Source organism: Amphiura filiformis, chromosome 8 (assembly GCF_039555335.1).
Source record: "Amphiura filiformis chromosome 8, Afil_fr2py, whole genome shotgun sequence".
In the NCBI taxonomy this organism is placed as follows: Eukaryota; Metazoa; Echinodermata; class Ophiuroidea; order Amphilepidida; family Amphiuridae; genus Amphiura; species Amphiura filiformis.
Window position 1 is genome coordinate 38793616 of NC_092635.1, and position 10690 is coordinate 38804305.

A 10690-nucleotide genomic window follows, 5' to 3' on the forward strand; every position below is an offset into this window, starting at 1 on the left:
ATGTTTCATTTTTTCCGAACTTATATAAACAACTTGATGTTAAATTTTGCAGAAGTTACTTTTTATAATTTGTTTTTTGCTATGGTTTTTTATTTCGTTATTTTTTATAATGTATAATGTAGTATAATATTTGAAAATACACTGTTAGATCTAATACAATAAAATCAGCAAAATGAGAGCAGCATAACGGCATGAAGGCATATTGAGATCATGGTGATAATTGTTCTGGTTTACTACCATGTTGGTAAAAATAATAATGAAGATTTGTGGTTTCCAATTTGTTTCAATAAGGTGCGAAGTCAGTCTCATGTTAAACCCGATGCATAATGAAACTTTCGTCTGTTCAGCTTCAAATATCGTCAAAAACAATAAGCATAGGCTTAGGAACCTGGGGCTTGAGGGGGCTCAGCCCCCTCAATAATTTTGGTGCGGGGGCTGGAATACCTCTCAACCCCCCCAATAATCCTAGGTGAACTTAAAAAATTGTGGTAAAATAGAGGGAAAAGGGGTCTTTGTGACCTATATTGTGCACAATTTTCTGACTGCGCACCCCCAGTCTGGCCCCACAATTTTTTTCAAGTTTCAGCCCCCCCCCCAAATGTTGAAAATCTTCCTAAGCCTATGATAAGAGAACTTTAAGATCTAACTCAATGCAAATTAAAGTACATATCATATTACATTTAATGGAATAAGCTACCCTTAACGTTAATTTACACGTTACCTTTCCTTTAAATATTATAGTACAACGTTACGCTAAACCATTTACATCAGCTTTTTTTCAGACTATGCTGTCACAGTATACAAAGTACGTGGATGTTGGAGAATAGTTTGTACACCTTTTCTAGTAAATGGTTATACTATACTGGACCAACAAAGCAACAAAAAAACCGCCAAAGAAAACCAGGTCGCTTCAAACTGTGAGTATTTAACAGATCCGATCCTTACATTACTTACATTTGCTCTTTACCTTAATCGGTAAATCATCAATTATTTTCAAATCAATTTGTCAAACAAAATAATTCTTACAATAGCTTACATGAGATAAAGCTTTACCCATTAAGAATATGAATAGCAAACATGTCCCAGTAGCTCCCAGTGTCGAGATCTTATATTGGGAAAAAGCGACCTTAGAGCGTTTCGGACAACACACTATGGACCACAATGGCCTCACTCCAATGACATAGTTCAGTAACCTCATTTAAACATTCATAGTGCCAAATTTGACCTCACGTTGTAGAGTATGAGTTTTTGTACCCATATTGTCAAAGGTCATTGAATAAATGTACAAATGTATTGGTGTTAAAAAACTGTGCCTTGATAGATGAGCATGGTGTGGATCCTAGTGAATGACTTGTTGAAGCCTTTAAAAAAAAAACGTAGAATGATTAATTTGTATTTCAGTCCACGTGAATTTGCCTAGGGTTATTCTTGAAATGTCGGTCAAACTGTCCCAGTATGTCGAGTCAAGTATTTCGGTGGTGGTACGTGCATACTTCAAAGAGGACTTCTGTTTATTTGTTACACTATTTTCCGCCTGTCACAAGTAAACACCTTACACTTGTTTTCCATAGAATTGTATACAAGTATTACACAAAGCGTGCAAAGTTGTATATGTATCAGAATGGTCGACTGCAGATCCGTCGGATAACTCTTTTTCAATGGGAAATGAACTTTGCTGCTTGGATGATTTCACGATGAGGTAATTATTTATTCCGTATTGAAAAGCGTGGTCCGACGGATCTGCACTCGACCGGCCTCGTATCACACGTTGTAAAAGCTTCAAATACTTGAAAAACAAATTGTCAAAAACAATCAGGGAGGTATCCGAAAAAGACATTGTTTAATATTTAATATTACATGCTATTGCAAAATCAGCGACATGAGCACTGTATAAATGTGTGAACGAGTATCTATTTTCTAGTATGTGGTTATACTGGACCAACAAAGCCAAAAAACGCCAAAGAAAACCAGGTCGCTTCAAACTGCGGGCATTTAACAGTTACGATCCTTACATTACTTACATTTGCTCTTTATCTTAATCGGTAAATCATCAATTATTTTCAAATTAATTTGTCAAACAAAATAAGTCTTACAATAGCTTACATGAGATAAAAGCTTTACCCATTTAGAATATGAATAGCAATAAATTGTTTAACCTAAAAAGCTTATTCGATTCACTATCTTCACAAAATTGATGGTTACCTTGTTAATGCAAAATTGGTCAACGCAATTGAGTTGTTTCAATGTTTAATCGGATTGGCTCTTGTATAATGAAGTGGCTAGGAATACACAATGATTATTGCCTTTAGCTGCGTTAGCTGCGTCCTTTACCTTCCGATTAATGAATGGAATCTTACACCAACAAAATCTGACAAATTATTGTAATCCTATTCAAAGTGCTCAACTCATGAAGTTTGTCTCATGCATGGGCTCAATGAAAGTACAAGTTTGGACTTATCATAAGAAAATCACATTACTTCATCATTTTTTTTTTTGGAGGAACAACAATTATTGCCTTTCCTGGGGTTTAGCTAAAAAGAAGATGGAAAAGTTACATATTTTTTTTCAAGCGACTTTGAGAATTTTGAAAGCAAACAATATTGTAGACCTTCTTTTTATTTAAACAAAATGTTTTATGGATGACTTGTAACAGGGACCGTGCTTATAACTAGCCAATAGTATAAACAAAATTATTGACAATCCGTCGTTTGGAAGAACATCGTACGCGCATCTGAGTCAGTTTTGCACGAGAAGCATTTTGTGTGCGTGGTTTTATTTTTTCACAGGAGTGGACGTTACTTCAACCGGGAACCATCCCCTATCAGGTAAGATGTGCAATTGAGCACAAACAGGCTAAAAATGCATTTGAGAGAGCGTCCCCTATTGTTTATATATTGGTTATATCAGTCCCCGGTTGATAGGTTAGAATCCTTTTTAAAAAAACGCGAACCCGTTTGCCGGTCCTGTACAGAGTCCCCGTTTGCCGACAAACACAATAGGGCGTGGTGTGTTGTGTGTGTGATTTTCCATAAAAATCCATGAAAGAAATCATATTTTAATCCGATGGTATTTTATTACAAATCTCTTCTGCATGCTCTTCTGGATACATGTTTTGACACCTATTTAGTCCATGCGCAGTACGCGCAACTGTTTCCACTTCGTGTATCTTTGGCAGAAGAAGGTAATGTATACTGTAATAACAGATTAATGTGTGTTTTGCCCTAACAATATTGGTATAAATCCTTATAACATTAATTAAAATGCGACGAACACCTTAGCGCCCCACAACACAAATATTCTGGTGTTAAATGAGTCTATACACATTAACAGAGATTTATGTGTTTGTCATTAAAACATTGAGACAATCCAGTTGCCTAGGAATTTCATGTTCACTAAAGTAGGCAATGGATTAGCCAGGAGTGGCACTTCATCATAACCACAATATCTATTACCGGAATTTATTATCAGTTGAATATTAATTGTAATTCGCGATCAATGAACCACAATAAAAGAGTGCACTTAATACCAATGTTTTGATAACAGACACTTGATCTAAATACCATGTAACATCACAGTACATACGCATTTATATTCCTACTGACATATCATCATCATAACATCAGATAGTTTGTAATGTCTCAAAATGAGCCACTTATCTCAAGGCCTTACTTACTATCAAGAGATTTCTTAGAGATGACATAATATCAATACTTGACCATTCCCATCTTGGCAATTGGCTCCATCGTGTTACGCTACTTTGGATTCGAGTGGAAGTCGTGAAGGACAGTCATTTCCCTCCAAGCATCCCAATAGATGTACTATGTATGTTTACGCATGTGACTTATTATACATTAAAGGTGAAGATACTGAGAAACCTGGTGAGCGTATTCAGTTTCAAAACTCCTAAGGAGAATGTTGTGATTATTTTCCTAAGGGCGTTAACTTTTAAGTTAAACGGACGAAGGAAATGTGTAGTACGTTATGAGAAGAACAAGTTTCGTTGACTTGACACACATTTTGTTAGTGTTTGACGTTAAAGGAATTATATCTTATCTTATCTTATATCTTATATCTTATCTCATCTCATCTCATCTCATCTCATCTCATCTCACCTCATCTCATCTTATCTTATCCTCATCTCATCTCATCTCATCTTATCTTATCTCATCTTATCTTATCTTATCTTATCTTATCTTATCTCATCTTATCTCATCATATCTTATCTTATCTTATCTTATCTTATCTCATCTCATCTCATCTCATCTCATCTCATTCATCTCATCTCATCTTATCTTATCTCATCTTATCTCATCTCATCTTATCTCATCTTATCTTATCTTATCTCATCTCATCTCATCTCATCTCATCTCATCTCATCTCATCTCATCTTATCTCATCTTATCTCATCTCATCTTATCTTATCTTATCATTGTCTTTCCTTCTTCTTTTTTTTTCTCTTTTGTTTTTCATGTATCTAATAGTCCTGATTAACTCGTAAAGTTTTTCAAAATAAGTTAAATGCAATAGTTTTTGCTCTCACCGGTAAAATAGAAAATGTACAAGAAGATATGTACAATATCAAGTGAGTCGTGCATATTTAAAAAATGTCGAATTCAATACACCTTTAGATTGCTTGAAATATTTTCAACCATTCTTTGGTGAAGTAGCCTGCGCAAACTTAACACAGTTTAGATCGTCTGTCCAATATAATGTACTCCTCCTGTCAACGCAGGTGTATTGTAAGACATGGGAAGATAAATTGTTTAATCTAAGATTACTAAATAGCTTATTCGATTTCACTGTCTTTATAAAATAGTACAAGACGAATTGCCCAAAGATGTTTATATTGAACTTTATTTTTAGATTATTAAAACAGAAGACCTGCTAATGCCAGCTAGAAGGTTACAACCTTATTAATGCAAAATTAGCGGAAGCAATTCAATCTTCTACAGCAGGTGAGTTTTATTATAGAAATACCATGCAAAAGTGGTGAATTTAAAACAACCTGTAAAAAAATAAAGTGCAATTAGAAACTATAAGCATGCGCACAATGTTTCTTCGCAATGACTAGCTTTTTAAAAATATGTTTAAAAGTATGAAGCTATAATAATGGCACATACATCACACATATCACGTGGCAAATCATGAAGAACCCTTCTTTAGGAGTCGCTAAAACGGCTTATTATTATTAGGTATACTTTGATCAGCTCGTAATCGGCGGACCTTATAACATCGCGGATTAATATCAAAATATTTTATTTTGAGAATTGTCTTGTGACATCTCGCCAGAAGCATCACAAATTATTAATTGAAATCTTGTACTTTGTCTACTTTCTTTAACACACAAAATATAAGCCAGACAGGTCAACTAATAGCACTCTGAACAGCTCTGAACGTGGGTCTACTTTTCGGCGTAGTAATAAAAGGCTAACATTTCCCACATATTACAAGCTGATCAAACTATAGGTATATACCAGGATTACATCTGGACAACATTCTATCCACAGCTAATCACATCCAGTTGACGAGGGTGAAAGTGTTGAGATTGCATGCCAAGATGACATTAGCCCTATAGAGTCAACATCTTATTGACTTTAATTTTGTTTGAAAACGTTCATTCCCATTTTCACATTGCCTTTTCCTTTAAATGTTACAGTACAACGTTATGCTAAACCATTTACACCAGCCTTTGTTTTTAAGCAGTTATGAATAAACAGCACTTTCAAAAAGCAAATGCTGAAATCTGTCATATTGTTTATAAAACGGACATAATTCAAGCTTGAATGTATGCAAGATATTACTAATATGATTAACAAATGGAATAGATGATATAATCTCAAGAAGAAAATTTTGTAAATAAAATATGATATTTTAATCAACTGGTATATTATTGCAAATATTTTCTGCATTCTGCATAGATAGTTATTAACCTAGTTTTTGCCAAGAACATTGCTCAGACAAATAAAAAAAATTGTATACATGCTTTGGACACCTATTTTACACATGCGCAAAAGTTATCATTTCGCCATCTTCGACAGGCAGAAGAATAAAGAAGACAATGTTAGAAAGATTTATGGTAGCCGTAGTTTTTCTTCAAGACGCTCTCTTATACTACGGCCAACCGATCTCTCCCCGGCACCATACTTCGACTTCTATGTGAACTCTGGGTATACCATACATGGTATCACGCCCAGCAGTGCAACTTCACATCCGGTACAGAACAGACTGACAAAATCACTCCCACCACCGATGACGATGATGAAAATCACAAAACTCACGACGAAGGGTGCAAAATTATAAACAGTGAAGACTTGGTGCAGGACTAGTTGAGTGACGCAGCTGTTGCAACAACTGAGCCCGTGTACAGCTCAGATTGATCACTGGAAACCAGCTGCTGGATTTTGGTTTTGATCGTTTGGCTTGATGTTGAATTCACTATAGAAGCAGGGAGTTTGTTCCATACTGGTATGGTTGCTGGGAAGTAGCTGTTCTTGTGTACTTCTGTTCTTGCTCTAATTATCTTGTGGTATGTAGTGTCATGGTATTTGGACAGAGACTTCCTGGTTATGAATCTTGTAGAACAGAGTCAGTCGTGATGCCAACCTTCGTTGTTGTAGTGTTGGAAACCCCAAGTCGGCCCTCAAAGCAGTGACACTTTATCTTCTGTGATAATTTCCTGTGATGAACCGGACGGCCTTTCTCTGGACTCTTCCTATGCTGTTGTTATCCCGTTGATTGTATGGGTCCCAGATTGTGGCAGCGTACTCGAGGTTCGGGCGAATTAAAGAAGTATATGCTTGTGTCCGGACCTTCTGATGTCACCTGTATAGATTTCTCTGCAGGAAGTTAAGAGTTCTCTGCGCTTTGCCTGATATATTTTGAATGTGATGCTTCCAGTCCATACTTGATGCCAACTCCACTCCAAGATAATGATGGTGGTCTGTTGATTTCAGCTCAGTACCCAACATCTTGTAGCTTGAGTTGATGATCTTTTTTATTTTAGCATCACGAAGAAGGGAGCTGGATTTGGCAGTGTTGAATCTCATTTGCCATTTGGTGGACCAGTCAACAAGTTTATTTAAATCATTCTGAAGAGCATCTGTATCGGCTTTGGATGAAATGTGCCTATATATGAGGGCATATCAGCGAACAATCTGATGGTAGAAGTTGTTTCTTCCCCGATGTCGTTAACAAATAAAATAAACAGCAAGGGGCCAAGAACTATGCCCTGTGGCACACCTGAGATGACATCGACTTCCTCTGATTTCTCTCCCTCAAGAACTGCAGTTTGTTTTCTTGATGTTAACCAGTTCTTAATCCATGTATGGGTTTGGCCACGAATGTCATACTAGTTAAGTTTATAGAGCAATCTTTGGTGTGGTACAGCATCGAATGCCATATAGAAATCTAATATAAGGCAAACCATTTACTCACGATTGTCCAGGCTTCGTGTAAGGTCCTCTACTGTTCCAAGCATTTGAGTCTCACAGCTGTGTTTCTTAATGCATTAGTTCATTTATCGAAGCGTATCGCAAGCCATAAGGTCCCTAACGCATTACGGCCATGCGTTGCGAAAATTGGACGGTGAATGTACACTCTCATGAATATTGATTGGCAACATTTTCAATATGCATCATGCAGTTATTGTTAACTACATGTATGCACACAACACAGGGGCACTCACAATAAGCAATTGAACCCTACTGGTAGCGCTGTGTTGTAGCTATACGGGTTGAACTATTTAGTATCATATATCAAAAAGTATAAAAGCTATGATTTTAGTACTTTCTCTATGTTTCAATTACTTATTCTTTTCCAAATACCTGAATCTTCAACCCGGTACAAGCTTAATAACGGGGGAACATACATTTTTATTAAAAAGAAATCCTACCATCTATCCAAACTCGCCGTGTTATTCCAATGCACATTTTACTTCACCGGGCAGCCATTTTTTGATCGTATTTTGAAGATTAGTGTCATAAAACCGTCATAGGTACAAATTTAGTACTTTCTGTCAATCAATTATGGCTTATTCTCTACATGTCAATCTTTAAATAATTGACATAGTCCTTATAATAAAATGATAGCAAACAGCTGCAAACCAGTGAAAAATATCCCAAAACTCGGTCAGTGGAGATACGCTCGTACATGTCAATAGAATCATTATCGATTGGATTAGTCGTTCGTAGCGGACAATTCGGTCGCTCATTGGATCAATATTATCAGGTGGTAATAAATTTGCATTTGACAATAGATTACTATATAATGGTTAAGTACTGCATATATCGGTTTAATCTTCAATAAGCGGGTTTATGGCTGGAAAGGTCACGGTGAATTCGCCGTGGACGTAAGTGCACTATGGTCAGCGCTCGAATCGGAAACAATAGGTGAATGCAGCACCGTTATGTTACGTAATGTAAATGTAATTGAATATTAACTGATGATTGAGTCGATCATCCTGTATCTGACTCCGTGGCGTAATGGTAGCGCGTCTGACTCCAGATCAGAAGGTTGCGTGTTCGAATCACGTCTGGGTCAATGTTTTATTTTTCCGCACTTATATAAACAATGTTAAATTTTGAAGAAGTTACTTTTTATAATTTTTTTTTTTGGCTATTGATTTTTATTTCAAAGATTGTAAACGATACTTTTCTAGATTGTATGATGTAGTATACTATCTGAAAATACACTGTTATATCTAATACTATAATATATTGATAAAATCAGCAAAATGAGAACAGTATAACGGCATGAAAGCATATTGTGGTTTCAAATTTGTTTCAAATTAAACCCGGTGCAAAATGAAACTTCCCACTTTCGTCTGTTTCGAAAGAGACATTGTTTTATATTTAATATTATATGCTATTGAAAATTCAGCGACATGAGTACAGTATAAGTGCGTAAACGAGTATTTTAAATCATGGGGATCATTGTTGTTTACTACCATGCACTAAGGGCTTTTGTTGGTAAAAATAATAATAACGAGTGGATTCCAATTTTTGTTTAATAAGGTACGTAGCCAGTCTCATGTTAAACCCGGTGAAAAATGAAACTTCCAATTTTCTTCTGTTCAGCTTCAAATATCGTCAAAAACAATAAGAGAACTTAAGGCAGCTGTGTACTCCCAGACATGCATGTAGTAAAAGTGCCATAACTTTGTAATTATTCACGCAAGACATATAAAAGTATACATTTTTATAAAGGCAATACATCAATGAATCTTAATATAAATACAGATTTGGTGTAAAACAACAATTATGAAGAAAATCACAAAAAAGTGAGTTTTGGCAATTTTTGTTCGGTACATCATAAAAAAACACTCTTTCCAAAATTTTTCATTTTATTTTTTCTTAATCTTGAGACACCATTCCAAAAACGTTTTTTTAGTTTTTGATATTGGCCTTATTTTTGAGATATTGACCATATAAGGCATCAAAATGAACTTTTAAAATTCACAAACGCCTATTTGCACAAAATGATGCCTAAAATCGGAAATAGACCAAAATATAAAAAATGAGAAAACCGTTTCTTAAGTCGATCATGCTTTTTATGATGAGCATAATTGCTTACCTATAGATGCTGTATTTATTGAGTTATGCGCCTGTCACACTACACCGAATAGGTCTTCCGTACAAGAAACGGATGGTATTTTAGTAAATCCGTTGTTGTTCGTCAATGATCGTGTTATGTTCTTTTTATGTCCTGCTATCATCCGCCAAATGCGTTTCGTGTTAGGTGATGTTCGTGAAGTCCGTCGGCATGCACAAAACTTGAAACGGGTGTACCGAATACACATGTTCGGTATTTATCCGATGTGTGTTCGTATGGTGCTGCATATTGCCGGAGTTTGTTCGCTCTCCTTTCGTTCATGTTCGTTCTTTGTTCGTTGCACTCGGCCCGTGTTCGTTGCAAATACGTTCCTGTGAGGCCTTCACCACCGGATAGCATATTTTTGCATTCGGTGATGTACGTTGACCCAGACCGTGTTAGTGTCACACTACACCGGATCGGCCTTCCGTATAAGAAACGGGTGGTATTTTAGCAAATCCGTTAGTGTTCGTCAATGTTCGTTTTATGTTCTTCATATGTCCTGCTATTATCCGCCAAATGCGTTTCGTGTTAGGTGATGTTTGTTTAGTCCGTCGACAATACGTTTCAAGTTTTGTGCATGCACAAAACTTGAAACAAATGTCTCGAATACACATGTTCGGAAGTTGTCCGATGTGTGTTCGTACTGTTCTGTATATATACCCTGGGTTTGTTCGTTATTCTTTCGTTTATATACCGCAGGTGTTTGCAAGGTTTCTCAGGCGCTTGTGCCGGATGCGGGCATCGGGCGAACCTGTGCATCGCTCCTGGGGGGGGGGCTTTCTGAAGGGTGTGTGACGCAATATCATATTTCCCCCAGTACTTTAGTGACTGACAAGTAGAAAAAAGGGGAAAGGAGAGAAAAAGAAAAGAAAGTGAGAAAAATTGAAGAGAGAGAGAAGAAAAAGTTAAATTGCACGTAATTTAGTAGGCCTATGCATGTAAGTAGTATTGAGGAGGGCACTTTCGGAAGGGTAGAGGACGCAATATCAAATTCCTACCAGTTTTAGTGATTGACAAGAAAGAAAAAGAAAGAAAACATGGAAAAGGTTAAATTGTACGTTATTGAGTAGGCCCAGGATAGTATATAGTAAGCCTAAGT

The 10690-nt window shown here is 36.3% G+C and overlaps 1 non-coding gene across 1 annotated transcript; it reads left to right on the plus strand.

The window, feature by feature from the left end:
• The first annotated feature begins 8466 nt into the window (after window positions 1–8466).
• Trnaw-cca (transfer RNA tryptophan (anticodon CCA)) lies at window positions 8467–8538 on the plus strand. The gene has a single exon. It is a non-coding gene; the product is annotated as a tRNA-Trp (tRNA).
• The last annotated feature ends 2152 nt before the right edge of the window (window positions 8539–10690 follow it).